General features: G+C 27.8%; 1 protein-coding gene across 6 annotated transcripts in view; it reads right to left on the bottom strand.

Annotated features, from left to right (window-relative positions):
• LOC112688636 (somatostatin receptor type 5-like) overlaps positions 1–18,233 on the bottom strand; it is a 256,452-nt gene that overhangs the window by 134,933 nt on the left and 103,286 nt on the right. The window contains exon 1 of one of the 6 annotated variants that reach the window (XM_025561971.1): positions 10,257–10,411. The exons of the other annotated variants lie outside the window; for them this stretch is intronic. The gene's annotated coding sequence lies outside the window, so the exon portion shown is untranslated. Of the gene's footprint in view, positions 1–10,256; positions 10,412–18,233 lie in introns of those variants that run through there. 6 annotated transcript variants of the gene reach the window in all.

Below are 18,233 nucleotides of genomic sequence, written 5' to 3'. Positions count from 1 at the left end.
TCGTATCGGAAGTATCGATCCGATGCCACGGAATAAATTGGTTTTGCGAGGGATAAAACACAGACGCACAGTGTTCAGGGCGAGTAGAAAATTTCGCGCGTTTTGCGATCGCAAGGTCTGATGCACGACGATGCGTGTGCCTGCCATGTGTACGCCGATAAGACGCAGGATGTTGAGCGTGTATCTTTTTCGTGCCGTTTTTTTTTTTTTTTTTTTTTTTTTCACTTGGCTCGGTCATTTGTGCGGTTTTGGCTTTGGTTGTCTGGTTGTTTCGAATGTGCGGTAGTTTTTTTTTTATTCTTATTTTTTTTTCATTATTCGTTCTTGCTCTGGGGTGCGAACCTTGACGCACGACATCGTTAGTAATATTATTGTTCGCGCGCGGGGGTGTGATGTTTTACCATTTATTTTAATACTAGTTTCGACCGGCAACATGACCTACCGACGAACGGTCTTATGAACACTATTGGTTTTTAACGCAGACTAGACCACAACTGTCTGTTACGGTTATTCGGCACGAGGTATGAAAAACGTATAATATTTTTCAAATGACACGAATCGATTTTTGGAATCCCAAACCGTCATTTGGATAAGTAGGATCCATAGTAGGTACTCTGGCCATTAAATAAACTAATAAATGACTTTTAATTAATAAAAATTAAAAACGTGTCCATTTCCGCAAAGCACGTTGCACGAATATATTAATATTCACATTTTTGACTGATATGAGAAAATAACACAACCCATTATGAATCATTCAATGTACTGTGATGTATTTATACACATGAACAACCGAAAACTACGTTGGACGTAAAATATAGTAAGCATTATAGTTTTATATTTGTATAAATGTGTACAAAGCGTGTATACGTCATTAATAATATATAGTTTATGAATCGGAATTAGGAATATACATATATATCACTTCGATTGTAACTCACGAAATAATGTTCGTGAAATGTTCGGTTATATGTTTTTAAATTAAAGAAATCTGATAGAGTATTGTTGTGAAAATACTATTTTAATAACGTTGTGTACATTTTGATGGTAAATATATTTGAGTTTTAAACCGTAATTTGGCCAATTCTTTATGTTTAATAATTGCAATGTCTTTTAAATTTCCTTTTGTTAAATTTTTACTGCAGAAAAAATGTCTGAATAACAAGATTGACCCAGATATTCGTTTGGAAGAATAATTCGGAAGAAATGAATTTGTTTTTAGAATTAGTGGAAGGGAAATATATTTCCAACGGTCGAAAAAATTAATTTTGGTATAAATGTTTGAGAGTTTATTTATGTCACATAAATGAGAAGTGTAATTTATGAAATTTATTTTCTGTATTTATCAACTTACAAAAAGATGTTATGTATTTAACATTAAGACTTTAATTTAAAAAATATTTTATTAAGTGTCGTAAAATAATTAAGCTTTGATATGCTAAAATAACCTTGTTTAATACAAAGAAACATAATTATAAGATGTAGTTTAAAAAAAATAAAATATGATAATGTAGTCATAATATAAATGATATATTAATAATGATATGTTAATATTATGTTTCGTAAATTTGAAAAAAAAACATATCATATTCACGTTATATTATTACTATGTATCAGTAATACAAAATGTATAAGTTAATAATTCATCTACGATGTTAAAAATATAATATTTATTTATTATTTTATTGTTTATAAGTTGATTTTTAAAAATCAGTTAACGATTTTTTTGAAAAACTTCATATAAATTTACTCACTCCTTGTTCTTTTTTTGTGTTTTGATTAATGTTTCAACAGAGAGCTACGTAAGTTTAAATAAAATATTAAGGAAAAAGAAAATTGTAATATAATTACTGATGTATGTACATTAGAGTATTAATTTGGTGGTATATGGATAGTTGGTAGTAGAAGCATATAATAATTTTTATACGTTACGAAAATAAATGATCCACTTTGAGTCCAATGTAACTAGAAAGCAATTAAATTATAAATGATTTTACTGCGTAGAAGGTTTGTAACTTAATGAGTACGACTATTTAGAAAATAATTTATATTTATAGTTTTAGGATTTAGTAATAACAACAACGAATAATTTTAACTTTCATCCGCCATAGAGATTGTTATTGTTTTGTTATATAGGTTTTACCAAGATTTCTTATCGATTCAGGTTTATTAAATTTCGGAAAATTTGAATTATATATGAATTAAAAGAAAATAATATTGATGTGATTTAATTAAAGTAGCAAATCAAAGATAATTATTGAAACGTCTATGTTATAATCAAATTAGAATCTCGAAAATTATAAGAATTCTGTTATGGTAACAAGTTTCGAATTCGATTGCTTTTTATCTCAACGATCGGTAAAATTGAAATTAACTGGGTTTCATCAATCATTTGGTCAAGCTATTTATATTAGCGAATGAATATATTGAATATATATATATATATTTTCAGTGATACGGTATTTATAATGATGATCTATTTGAAATATTCGTATATTATAGTACACTATAATTTAATAAAAAATACTTTAATTTTTCTATTGTATAGTGAATGTTTACACACATTAAAAACAGTCAAACGCAGTACAGTGTATACATATTTTACGTTAATGTTAAATTGTTTAAACATTATGCTATAGATGATTTATTCTAACTTCAAATTGTTTGTCTATCCATTATCGGAATTTCGCAATGGAATGTCATTAAAGCTATTTATTATACGTTATTACTTTAAAATTACATCAAATTTGGTTCTTATAAGATGATTTGTATGAAGCAATGTTTACTGACGTGTACGAGCGTCGCTTATTGAAATTATTTTATAGGAAAATAATTTGTATTTCTAGATAGAGGATATTATATAAATTGGAAATACTATTATACAACTTTTTCGATTAACAATTAAAATTATAAATTCTCTAATTAGTAATATTTTATTAATTTTAACGGCATAATATTTCAATACATGAATATTATTTGAATTAAATACAAATTCGTTATTTTTATGATCGCTTTCAAAATATTATTTGTCAGTCTATAGTCAAATAGTGAAGAGTTGTCAACATTTTACTGATTTCAAGTTATGTCTAGTCTCATGAATAAAACAATATACTTTCATACGTGGTTCTACAAATGAAGTCATGAGATTTTCAAAATTCCCAAGAGTACTTTAAATTCATATAGTTTTTATCATTTTACATAAAAAAAAATAATCGAATTTTGATATTTTGATTTGTATAATATATCTAGAAAAAGATTTTTATTAAATATATATGGTATTCGATATAAAGTTTGAACAATATATGATATAATAATAAAAAAATATATAATATATATTTTTTATTTTTTACTATTTTGCATAAATTATATATAAAATAGTAAAAATAAAAAAATGGATCCACTTTTGTATTGATGAAAAAATGAAGTAATTAGTACACCAAGCAGTTCAAAAATGTTTTAGGATAAATGATTACCACAGTCGTTTATGAATTTATTATATACGTTGACGGATTACTGAAATGAGAAAAGAACGAAATATTGAAGAAATAATATAAAGAGTCCAATGTATAAATATTTATTTAGTTCCACCATTCTTATAGAACTGGGAGAAAGGAGAGAGGCGGGGTATAGGACGGAAAAATATATTCAGTTGATGAGTGACTAATAACGGTCATCCTAGTTGTTGAACAGACCATTTTCCGAAAATTCTGAAGGAAAATATCTGTAGGCTGCTGTGTATAACTTTTGAATAGCTGTCGTGAAAAACTTGAGATGCAATTAACACTCTCTTTCACTATTTCACTATGATCTAACATATATTGCGTATTTTAGACGTCCGCTGTAGTTGATTAACTGGACTTAGTTTTCGCGTCTAGATCTAACCGTCAATACACGGGAAAACAAATGCAGCGTGGAAAACGATTTATTTGGGAAATTATCATATATCAGATGATCACAGTAGTCAAATGATATATTTTTAGATGATAAAATCATATACTCGTAGAAATTGTTTTTCTTCAAACAGTTTCTATTTCATTATTAAATTATCATAAACACCATATAGGTTTCAAATGCTTTGCTCTTTTACTAAATTATGGAAAAAAAATAATTACGATTGTTATTGATGAAACCGATTGAAGCCCAAACTATTTTATCATTTTTAAAGGAAATTGCTCCATTGGTCTGTAATCATCAAACTTTTAAAAGTAATTTTATTTTTATTTTAAATGTTATTTATGTTTTAAGTCCGATATTATAATCTGATATCAACATGTTCAAAAATTGTATGATTTCACGAATAAAAATGTTTCGAAAAAATTTTGAAGAAATTATTAGAAACATCAAATATAACACTGGGACACTAATATAATTGCCAACCTACGTAAAGTGTTCGGTTCCCATAAGCGAAACAATAACACTTCGTGTGTATATAATTAAATAATAATTATTGGAAATTAAATTAATATAAATAACTCTGTTGTTTTTTCGTCTGAATTAATTCAACATTACGACTATCGTAATAAACGCATTTAATTGATGAGGGTAAAATATTGTTTGTAGTTGACGTTTTCTAATGCGTATTATTACCGTTAGAAATGAATTAAAAGATGATGATATTATTACGGTTGTCAAATAAACAGATTATTCTGAGAAGCGAGTTTTGATGACAAAATATTGGGTGTATTCATTGAAATAGGAAAAAATCACGGACTGGTGGAAAAATAAAAAAGAATATATTTACTAAACACCTGCATTTGTTTACTTTGTTAACAGGTTGTCGACGATGCATAACCTAACGCATCGTCGACGTCCGCCGCATAGAACAAATATGATTTGTCGCTGATGCGTCGACGTCAACAGTCAAGTTATTAATAACTAATTGCTATGCAATTAAATCACGTGGGACCAGAATAAAATAAAAGCTAGAATTGTATGTTTGTCTTCGGTTGGAAAAAATGTTCACATTTATAATATAATATAGGGTTGAGAAACTATAGTTAAACAATATTTTACTAAATTCATCGGTGTGTAACTAACAAAATGTTGATATTATTTTATTTTGAGCATGAAAATAGTTTTTGGACCAACAGTTTATTGTCTTTTAGTAAAAATAGCATTAAAGTAATAGTCCAGTCGAATGGTCATAGTTTTAATTGGAAGTTAAATTTGCCTATACAAATCAGCTGCATCCAATTTATCAACAGGACGGTGTTAGTGAACCAGAGAAAAACGGTATGCTAGTGCGTCCGTTGGTTAAACCCTATTATTCGAAATTGCTAAAATTAGGTCAACTAGTTATTGCTAAGACACTGTTACATTCATTTGTTTCACATTTTACCAAAAGAACTTACAAAACATTTTTTATAGATTGAATATAAATATACTGATTTCAACATTTCTCCTCATAGATAATTGATTAGCTTTCATGTTACGAACAAATCACAACGATTAAAAATCAATATAAAACAAAGAAGTTGAATATATAATTAATGTTTGTATATAATTCAAAAATTATTATGGCTAGATTCAAAACGAAAACAAATTGTTAATGTTTCAACATTTACTGACTTAAATTCTATTGTTAAAGGATATTTGATATTGTATATGCGATTATTGGGTTATACATTATGTGAAATATATAAGTCCACCATGAAAACCATTCAAGAAAATTGAAGTGATAGAAATCATATTAATATTCATCTATTAAAGTGTAACGGTATACATTTATTTAATTTATATACATCTTTATAATGCTATAAACACTTTTAAATTCATATTAAATTTATATTTAATCTAACTATGAAAAATTGATTATATATAACATTAAAAAAATAAAGATTTGTTCATAGACTTTTAAATATAAATGCTAATTTTGACTTTTATAAATGTATTATAACTTTTAAAATATTAATTGAAGAATCATATAAACTTATTTATTTTTGGTCACATTTTTAATCCAATAGATAACGATTTAGGTTTAAATAAACTCATATTAAAAATTTATAAGAAAAAATTTGAGTAGTAGATTAGTTTTTATTACAAAAACAAATAAGGTATCTTATATTTATACCGTTCTCTATGAAAAATTAAAAATAGATTAATAACAATATCAACACATATTTATGTTATTTGAACCATTGACCTCATTCACTATGTAAATATATGTACCTAAACTATTTATGTTTTCGTTTATTTTAGGTAATTTAAACTATTTGAGTAGATTCAATTACAATCCAATATTATGACGCAGTAGCTCTATAAAACCAATACACAGATTTTTATCTTAAAAATATGCTTAGAACACAAAATAAGGTTTAATTTTTGATTTAATATTTTACATTTTTCGTTTTACCTTATAACTTTCATTCTTTTTTTATCACATTAAAAACTATACCCAACTATTTTATACACTTTTAATATAGAAATAATGTGTAAGTACTTATATAAAAAAAAAAAAAAAAAAAAAATCATAAACTAAATATTTTTAAAACAATTTATGTTTATAAGTTTTTTGTAACTAACAGAACTATGATTTTTTTTTTTTTTTTTTACAAATTAGTTATTCAAATATATATTATGTTTTGAATTATTGTAAATAATTAATATTTTCTATTCCCAATGTAATGAATGAAATACAAAATACCATTGAACAATTTTTATGTGTGAGTAACAATACTACTTCTTTTGATTACTATAAATATTGGAATATAACATTACGGAGTATAAACTATACTTAAAAATTTTTATGAAAATGATAAATAAAACATGCTTACTTATTAGACTCCAGAAAATAATTTAATAATCTTATAGGGTAAAATACGTAGTTAGCAAACATCTTACATGTACATTATGCAAAATAATATAATGATTTGACTACCACCTGATTAAATAAGTGTTATTATTAAGCGATTTATATTTCGTTGGACATTATAAATGTAAGAATATCTACTTCATTATATGAAATGAATTTAAAATATAATATTATTAAAACCGATTAGAATAAAATAAGGTAGGTAGATAAAAAAAAAAAAAAAACCAAAATATACAAAATTTTATAAATCGTATATTTAGTTTGATTTTATTGTCACTGACCTTGATTATTATTATGGTTAAAATGTTTAGTAAGTATAATATACTATTCGAAATTTTAAAATTTTTTAATTTTTTATAAATAATTATTCATTAGAACAGTTTCGTTTTGAAAAGACTGTTTTCTAGACTCATAGAAACTATAATATATTTATTTATTTGTATTTGTCTTGTATATGTATTGAAAATATGTATACAAAGACTTCGTTATCATATTTATAAATCCTAAAGTACACTTTGCATGTTAATTAAGCATTTACATGCAAATTATTTTGAATTTCATTATTTCAAACAATTATAAGTCTGTAGATAAAATTCTTTACATATTCATATTTATTATAAAACGGTGTTTGATTGGATTCTTGGAAAAGAAATGGAATAGGTTTTAAACTATACACAAAAAAAATTATTGGCAATCACTTAGAGCAGTTTCACGTATCAAAGGAATCTATTAAAAATTTTAATTTGAAAATCATATACATGCGATTAAGAAAATATAAAAATATAAAAAAAATAGGCTTAAAATGCAAATAGAATTTAATTTAATCGCTTTACGTTAGCGTTGTAGAAAAAACGATTACGTTTTACATGTCATATAAAATAAAAATAAACGCTCAACTTTATTATCAAACGTAGTTGATTATTATATTTTGAATTATGAACGTAATTCATGTTTATAGTTAACGTACTACTATTTCCGTGAAACATTGTTAACGAAGATTAGTTACCTTGAAAAATATTTTGGTACATTATCATATTTATAATACGTTATGCGTAAATAAATATATTTTTGAATCGTTTATCAGTTGTTTTATAATTATAATGGTAATATTATTCAACCAAGTGCTACGAAAAAACTCATTCTACAATAATTTCGTTTTATTTGCATCGTCGGAAACTGGTGTATTTGAAATCCGGGTGATATATGTTCTGAGAATTGCATTTTTGTCGATCGGTTAAATTACATTTTAAAATAGCAAAGTTAATATTTTAATGAATCTTAGATAACGTACTCCAAAAACCGACCAATACGCTGTAATGCAACGCTTTTGTTAAAAACGCTGTACGTGAATAGATATCGTAAATTACATTCATGCAGAACAATACATAACCGTATGATTAATTTTAGAATCACACGCTTATATACTCTTTAATATATACGATACATAGTGGCGTGTATAGTTTTCGACGACAATTTTTATTTTAACCTATCGAAATAATAGTTCGTTAATAGTTTTGTATTTCGGAAAGCGAAAAAGTATTTGATTTTACGAGGAAACTTCAATTTTTACGTTTCTGTTAGATACAATATTACGTGTGTAATACGTTATTAATATGCGATAGCAGTACTATAGGTATCCACAACGATAGACATTTATAATACTTTCCAATTAGTGTTGATTTTTTTTTTATGGCAGTCGTTTCGTGGACAAAATCCATATTCACTTTGAACTGTTCAAACCGTGGTTGACGAAGCGTGATGAATACGTAACAAACTTTAATAATATTCTATAAAATAGTGCTGCAGCAGTTGAACAATAATATGTTAATAGTACGTCCGATGAGGTCTACGTAGAAACCAGAGGCTATAATTTTTGAGAAAATTATACGAAAATTATACTTTAAAAAGTGATGAAGATGTTGGAAGCACTGAACAGAAGATAAAGGACACTATTTTTAAGGCATTCTCTTTAAATATGGTCTGTAATAAAAAAAAAAAAATGCTTTCTGTCTGGACATATCTCATAGACCGTACTACGGTAGACTGAGCATCAATACTTTATACGTTGCACATCAGACTCGGACGGACACCACTAGTGCAATACCGACGCGATCTAAAAATGCATGATAATATAATAATAAAACACGCGTATACAAGGAACGTTGACTAATAATAATAATAAAAAAAAAAATAATAATAATAATAATGATAATAAAACAATGCGCATGAACACATAGCGATATCATTACCTACGTTACGTACATACACGACATACGTATGAAAAATGCATTTGACCCAGTTTAATATATTTTGTGTGCGAAAAAACGCCATTAACTTGCCAGCACCATTTCGAGTGTGTCAACTGCAAACGGATATGATTGCAAGGCAGGTGATATGTAACACAACCACGGTCGATTAGCACGAGGTGCGGTAGAAGCAAACAGTTCATCGAAAACGTGAACGAATTGTGTGCGGTCGATAATTATATTTACTTATAGTGTATCCACCAAATTCTTTTATAGGGCAAATTAAAAATTATGCGAGAGTCAACAAATTTTAGGGACCGGAAGAGGAAGCGAACAATCGACCGGAATGGAGAATCGGAGTTGTATACCGGTCTGAATGTTACAAAAAAATACGACATGTTTAAATTATAACAAAAAAAAATTTTTTTTACAGCATGTAATATCTCGGCAATTGTTGGACATATTATAGACCCAGGGATATGCTACTCAAAGTCACTAGAGAGCCAATTTTTAGAAAATTAAAATTTAGAGGCCCATATTATGGAAAGCAAAAAAAAAAGTCTTTTGAAATATGCATTTTAATTAGCATTTATATACACGAAAATAATAAATTCAACGTACACGACAGCAAACGAACGATACGAAGAAACTGATATAGTTAAATAGTTCGGTACAAACAGCTATGGTTGAAAGCTATAGATATATTATACATGACATTTAGATATTTAACTATGTTTAATACTAGATAAAAGTTATTATACCGATAGACGATAAGCTCTAAAATTGTATAAAGTAATTTGAAAATATAGCATGGACCAGATAAAAAAGACTCGTGGGTCGCCAGTTTCCCACCCCGGTCAAAGACAATCAATTATGTATATTGTTAGAGTTCACACTGCTATCTATCACTAGATTTGGAGGTTGGATTGAAGTAAAAAATTAAGTGTACGCAAAATTATAGTTGTATTATTGCTCGAAAGAGCGTTGATGAGGAAAAAGTTGATAGCAAAAGTAAAAAACAAAATCTTTAACCGAGTTCTTTGAGAAGATAGAGATGGACGGACAATTTGAAGCAGATGTTGGCAGTCACAGCAATCCTTAAATAATAAACGTTTTGTTAATATAACTTTACGTATGTTTCTACGGGGTTTTGTGTAATACACTTTATTATTGTTACGGTGGTTACCGTACAAACTCACCCCGGTGTCGTGTTCGTGACGAGTGAGATCATGTGAACCTGGGTTCCCGGAACAGCAGGAGCGAGAAACAATTACTGCCGGTCCTGACCGCTAATATTTTTCCGTATTTTTTTCGCTTCCGCTTTCTATCCGTTCCGTCGAACGTGAACCCTCAACCGGACCACGCGGAATAGGGTCGGCCGGGACGCAGACGACTAATCTGAAAACTCAGCGTGGGTTCATTTTAATAGGAACCCACTACTGCAATACGTCAGCATTAGCGGACTTTTATGTTATGCGGAGACCGATAAGAGGACGAAACGGTGTTGTTTTCATGATGGGTAAGAGGACGGGGTGGGGAGAAATGTAAATTTCTCTTTCGATTCCACACCGTGTACGAGCAGGCAACTTCGTGCTGCTGCTCGGCATTTTACGTTTAGGAATTAACTCCGGTCCGAACGACGGTCGTTACACCGTGCTTACTGCCTACAAGTGTATGTATTTGTTTACATTGTGTTATGTATACACACACACACATACACGACATACACGTGCACCTATTTACATTATATTTTACATTATATTTACATATACTTTTATATCTCTTTTAGCGTACGTAATACGTCCCGTACAGCAAACGACGACACCTGTGCCGCGTCGGATGGTTAATTTTGTTTTGCTCCCATAAACGAATTTTCCGGATTTGCATGTAAAACTGCCGTTAGGCTCGTGAACCGTATCTATCACTCGGGCTGCACGGACAGTATAATGCGTACAACGTGCGTGAAAAACTCTGTTTTCGTTCATTTGTTCATGTAAACGATGTACACACTAATATCGGGCTCAAACACCAGGAGACCAGGGTTCCGATTAGTAATCAGAGGACTAAAACGATCAACACGAATCGATAAATCTTATCTATTTCTTTAGCACATAAAATAAATCAATATCCAATGAAAATTTTTATGATTACGTTTAAAATGTGTGGACTATTTTAATTCATAAATCGATGTTTGATAGTAAAATGTTTTCAATTAAATATATATTTATAGTATACTCGTAATCTTAATGTAATACTAAGGCTACTAAAGAAATATACCGGATCTGCATCCGAGGGCCATAAGATACCTCAGACTTTAAGGTCTTAGTGCATTGCATCCCAATCTTTCGCACTAAATCTGGCACTACTCGTAATACATACAATTATTAAAGAAATTTCATAGTTGCACGTCACATGTAGTTGCAATGGTCACCGAGGTCGGTATCTATACGCTGGTACGCACGTATAATATGATGTAACGATCGAAATTGTTGTCGAAAAACAACTGGCGGCGAAAACTTTTCGACGTTAATCGCTCGTAAAATCTTTTATTAATTTCCGTAAATGGCTGCGATGACGCACGCGTTTGTAAAACAAAATTTCGTTTTTACGGTTCTGTTTTTCGCGTACACGATGACGACCTTGTTTCGTTACCGAACATCTTTTGCGCGGCGTTTAGTGAAATTGCATAAGTGGGACGCCGTTCGATAATTGTATTCTTCGTTCCGTATATAGAGTGATTTATGATTTCGTTATTTTTCTTTAAATCCAGTTAGAAGAGCATTTGTAAACCAAAACTACGCAATGTAACCGATGTTCACTATTGAATTTTAACGTTCCAAGATATATATTCATATGAATACTCCGAAACGCTAGGTCAGGCGATTTAGTGTAATTTAAGGCACTTTATTTATATATACATATATTTTTATATAATGTATAATTATCATTAAAAAATAAATTCATAAAATGTGTACGGCATTGATTAGTTATTGATATCAATTGTAACTTTATAGTATGATTAGCATTTATATTATCAAATGAAACAAATATAAAACTAAAAAAAAAAAAAATAAATAAATAAAGGCAGGTTTTCAATAATCTTCAACAAAATTAGTCCTCTAAACAATATACATAATATAAATATATAGTTATTCTACAATGTATAAATGTATAGGGTTTTTGAGACATAGGGAAGTTTTATTGTTAAAATATAGTACTTGAATTTCAAAGTTGATACTGTAATAAATATTTTTTTACTAAGTTTATGCAATAGTCGCGTATATAAAGAAATATTTTTTATATTTAACTAATCTTTATCTTTATTAAAAATTGAATTTCTTTATCATACCATTAAAAAGCAAACATTTCATAAACGCGTAAAAGATTTTTTAAACTATTCCTTCGGGTTTCATAGCTATTGATTATAAATTACATGCAATACACAATATCTCTAAATAAATTGATAATTTATATTATTTTCGGTTTATTTATACCCGTTCTTAATTTTAAAATATAAATTATTTTTATGGAATATTATTTTCTTTAAATTACTTTCCTTTAACGTTATGTTTTAATTAAAAATTATAAAGTATTTAACATTCATTTTTTAGTTACCAACCGAAAAAACTCTCCTCTGAAATAGATTAATAAAATAATTCATGGAAAAAAAGATTATTTTTAGTTGTGATTTTATAAAGTAAATTTATACAAAATTTAAAGTAAAATTAAAAATGTAAAATAATTATTGGGAGCAATTTGTATTAAAATACAATTCTTTAACTCGGCTTAAAAGTGTTTACGATTATAATTTGTAAAATAATTTTCATCATATAACTATCATAGTTCAAAAAAATAATCAGATTTCTATGTATCAATATTTATACATTATTAATTTCTAGTTTTAAAACTATAATAAATATAAAAAATAGTGAGTTTTATAACTTTTTAAAATGTTGCGTTTAATATAAGTATAACAATTTTCAATATTTCTAGAAAGCACTAATCATAGGTGCTTTATATAATATTTTTAAATTAAATCAAATTGTATGAATTTGTTCCTGTTAGTCATAACGAAGTATATCAATTTCAACACTTTAATTTTGTAATTTTTTGATAATTATTCGCAGAACTCTAGAGAATAACTATTTAAAGTACCATCTGTGTCCAATTTATAAACTATACATATAGTTTATGAAACTTCTAGAAGAGTATTTTAACGGTTACAAAAAGTATTTTCCAGAAAAAATATTTGTTTGAATGTTAACAAGTATATTATCTTTTGTTCTTCGTAAACATTGCCGTATTCAATTTCAATACCGCATAAAACAACAAGAAAAAATATACCACTACTTTTAATTTCTTTTTGGTTTTTTTTCTTTTTTTTTAGAATAACATTTTGACTTAATGATATATTTCATCAGAAAAGTTAATTGTGAGGTAAGAATAGTAAATTTAATTTATAATTTTATAAACAAATTTATTCCGGATTGTTTAAAACTAATATCTCACCGTGTATATTTTGTGTTTGATATGAAAAATATGATCGGTTATGGGGTATGATATTTTTCAAGTAAAATGGTATGTTATATTTTTTTCTTGAGACTGGTTTTTCTGAATGTGGATAATGGTAAATAATGTCCATACATATATTTTAGTTACGAGCGGTGTATTAAAATTGTTGATTATATAAATCACAAATAGTTGCTACGTGGTTAAGTGTACTTAAGAGTAGTTTTACCAAATGTATAAGTAATTCTGTTTGAAGAGAAATCAAATGCAAGTACGTATTTACATCATATAAATGTTGTATATTTTTAATATTTATTATTTTTCAAAACGTTCATCGGTGATTAATATTTTTATTACGATTCGCTATAATAACGTCACATATTAGTTCAATACTGCAACATAACTAATATAACAACTTATATTTATCCATATATTTGTATTTTTAAATATCTATATATCTGTTAAAATGTTTATCAATTATAATTGTTGTTCAAAATTATATTTTTATCCAATAAAAAATCAACGTTATAAATTATACAACTGCAGCTTAAAGCAATAATTGAAGCCGTGCTTTTTAAAAAACATAAATAAACAAAAAAAAAAAAAAATCATAATGCTAATAAATTATTTGATGCATTTAGGTTATACAATTTATCGTGTACATAAAATGGATCGTTTTATATGCATTTTCCATTAAAATACAACGTATTAAGTAGTAATGTTCACACTATGATAATAATTATTGTTGACGTTGCAACTACACGTTATCGTGGTTCATCGAGTTTGTTTGTTTTTCGTCGTCAAGATAAAGATATTGAATTACACTTGAAAGTATACTGTCAGTTTAATAAATGTTTTTGAAGTATTTCGTATTCACTGGCAGACGTCGCGCACTATGTATTATTTCTTTTGAGGTGGACTATGCACTTTAATCGAATTCCGGGAAAGTTTCGATGGGTCGACTGTAAGTGATCGGAGGGTGTTTAGTGTACACGTGACAGGATCGTCCCGACTCCCGTTCTCCCGATTTTCGTTAATCAGCTCTCCTGCCGGATGTAGGTGCTACACACGCAACTTCCAACCGTTTTATAAGCATATATATATATACACTATCGAACACCACATAGTTGAACCTTCAACGATGATCCTTTGTTTTTACCCGGCAATGTTTAAGGACGCTTTGTTGGTCAAATTATCCCAACGGTTGACCACTTAGGTGAATATTACACTACTTCACGGGATCTGGACACGATTATTAGAAACATTCGATGGGTTTTTAAGTGCACGACCGTCATTTAATACGCGAAAATGTGTAAGTGTGTCCTTAAGCACGTGGCACTACCCTAATCAAAATGGACGTACTTAAAGCTACTAGGTGGACAATGATCTTTACCATGGTGAATACTGTATTTTCGTGAAAACGTTGCGTCTAATATGTACTAATGTATGATTTCCTTGAACATAAAATTATGTAAATTGAACCACCCAGTTGGGTCAAACCATGCCGTATCGTAAATAAGACGATTTGCAGTTTCATTGCAGAGACTTTTTTTCTCTTTCAGGTATCATTACAAACGGATTAGTGTACACGTAAGTCTCGTACAAGGCAAATTCTCCACAAAACATTATAATATCTTTGAATCCCAAATGTATATTTATTTTGTGAAATCCAAATTTTGTAAGATCGAAAATAAAAATGTAACAATCGTAATACTATTAACGAAATGTTCGCGATCTCAGATACAACTTCCTTCGCAGAAAATATATATGTTCATGCAAATTGATTTCTCATGTGTTAAAATATTATTAAACAGAATACTGTTAAATAAACTGAAGTATCGGTACTAATATTCAACACAAAAATTAATACCAATAAATCATATTCTATGATATTATACTTGAATTTGAACTTTAAAGGTATAAATGTTATCACCTTTTATTGTATATTTTATAATTTACGTATTGAACAAGAAAAATATTATTGTGTTTGAAACAGGGCTTGCATTTGAAAAAATATTATTTTTTACGTTATTTACAATCAAAATATTACACAAATTTTGATTTTATCGCTATTCAACTTTTGTGTTTATCATTATTCAAAATTAAAACGTTATACAATTTTTGCGTTTATCGTTATTTAAAAATTCAAAAGCATTTAGATACCTGTTTTAAAAGTACACAGGCCGCAATTTAAAAGTGACTATGACCTATTTTTAGGGACATAATTTCTCTATTCTGAGTTTTAAGTAGGTATTGTATAATTTTATTGATTTTATTTTATTTATTTAATTAAATGGGTTGGATAATCCAATTACATATTGTTTACAAAATACAGGGTACAGTGATACAGATTAAATTACAATACATAGGTAGTTCGTAAAGAGATGGAAACAAAATAAATGATAAAACAGTATGATAATAATTAATTATAAGAGTAATAAATGATAATGTATTATTAAATTTAATAAATTTCCTAGGCTATAAGGACTTTATAATAAAATAATGAATAAAAAAAAAAAAAAAATCATGATTATTATTTTGAAATTTTGAATTTCAACTATGAATTAACTAATATAAAGAAAACGTATGCACGTTAAAACTATAAGTATATTAGTATAAAATATAAATATTAAACATTTGACAACAATTAGACAAATAGTGATGAGTGACGACCGAACAAATCTGAGCAAACTGAATACCGAACGCAATAGTTGAATAACTTGAATGGTATAAATTTCGACTGTAGTACAGATAGTACAGTACAATATTATCAGGGTATCACTATTATTAGGGATTGGTAATTAAATTATTCTATTAATACCTTCTTATTAAATTTTAAAATAATATCTAATACAGGATCTCCCGGATAGGCCGGATACGGAATAAAATTAATTCTTGGATTAAATAAATAATTGAATACTAATAAGTGTTATTAAATAATTGGAAATTAACTATTTCGTTTAATGGAATAATATATATATACTGTTTTGCATTATGTTTAGTTTAATGATATATCATATATTTTGTTAAACGTTACGTTTTGTTTCGTGCTATTTATTTATTTATGTTTATCGTTTTCCGTTATATTACGTTTACAAATTTCAATTGTTTTTTATCAAATATAACGTTTGCAAGCCCTGGTTTGAAACTATTTTTTTAATATATTAATATTGTAGTTTTTGTCTTCTTTTTTCAAACAATCATCAACGACAAACGTTTTATATTAAAGCAAATGTTTTGCTTATAATTTATTAGCTGTTCAACCATTTTTGTATGCTGAACTATGTCTGATCACGGTTTCGAAAAGTATGATATATTTTTAACATTTTAATTAAAACCACAAGTCACCGACATTGAAAACGATATAATTATATTATAAAATATTGTTTTATTTATTTTTTTAATAGTTTTTATGAAAATACGCTTTCTGTTAGTGCTCTACACGGTCCGGTCTGTATCAATCCGGTCCGGTCTGGTCCGGTCTTATCGTATAAAAATAGGTGAAGGATCGGTTCGATCCGAATCAATATTTTTTTGAATAATTTTGGTTCAGTCCTGATTTAAACTATAATAATCTCGATTCGGTCCGGTTTCTAAAATATAATCAGATCGGTCCGGTTCTGTCCGAACCGATCGGTTCCGAATAGTTTAAAATGTACGGCTAATATTACGACTTGTTTCAAATCTAATGTCTATTGAACAATGATTTAAAATCATAAAGACATTAATTATAGAATTAATAACAAGATTATTATTATTATGGTCCATGGGAATCAATATTTTACCCCAGCACCGTTGTTTTGTATACATTGTATGTCCTATCATGTATATTGTATATATCTCAAAGCTATTCATGGTATCTATTGACTATTAATAATTTATTATCGAACATATTTTTAAGAAAAATTGTTATTATTCTCGTTATGGTGCGTGTAACGTGGAATATTGTGGAAGTGCCACGCCAGGTTGCGTCGTCAAAATATATAAATGTATACAACTGCCAATTAAATACTCACACATTATGTTCTTGGTTTTTATTAATTATAGTTTATCTATACAATATTTTGGGGAAACGGAGATTGGAAATGAAATGTGCACTTCTAATTTCTATCCATTCTTGACGATAATTCCGGTAAGCGATAATACTTGGAAAATAGTCCATTAGCCAGGCCAGATAACAAGTAGTTCGATATTTTCACGTTATTTTTAAAAACTAATAAACAAATTATGTGTATTGTATTTTTTTATATATTATTAATAGTTTTAATATTGTTATTTATTACCGTTTTAATTTTTAAACTTTATTATTTATCATTTGTGTTACAATGCGATTATAGTATAGTGTAGTATATATATACCTAATACACCTAAACTAAAATATAAATTTACTGTAGTCTATTTTCATGGTGTAATATTTTTTTAGTTTGAATCGTTTATCCGCTCTATCATATTATGTTATACTTGGGGTCTTGTATGGTAGAAAAAAATAAGTCTGCGGTTCGGTTCGGTCTGGTCCATAAGTTTTTTCAGTCTGAAATTTATTAGCTCGGACGGGCGGTCCGGTCTCCGTCCATTCTAAAAAATTATTTTAAATTTTCAGTCCAGTCCGGTCTAAAATTAAATGTAGCAATCGGTTCGGTCCGGCTTCGGTCCTTTTTTAACATTTT

This window comes from Sipha flava, unplaced genomic scaffold (assembly GCF_003268045.1).
Source record: "Sipha flava isolate LNK unplaced genomic scaffold, YSA_version1 111_pilon_pilon, whole genome shotgun sequence".
Lineage (NCBI taxonomy): Eukaryota > Metazoa > Arthropoda > Insecta > Hemiptera > Aphididae > Sipha > Sipha flava.
This window is presented reverse-complemented; position numbering and strand designations above follow the sequence as displayed.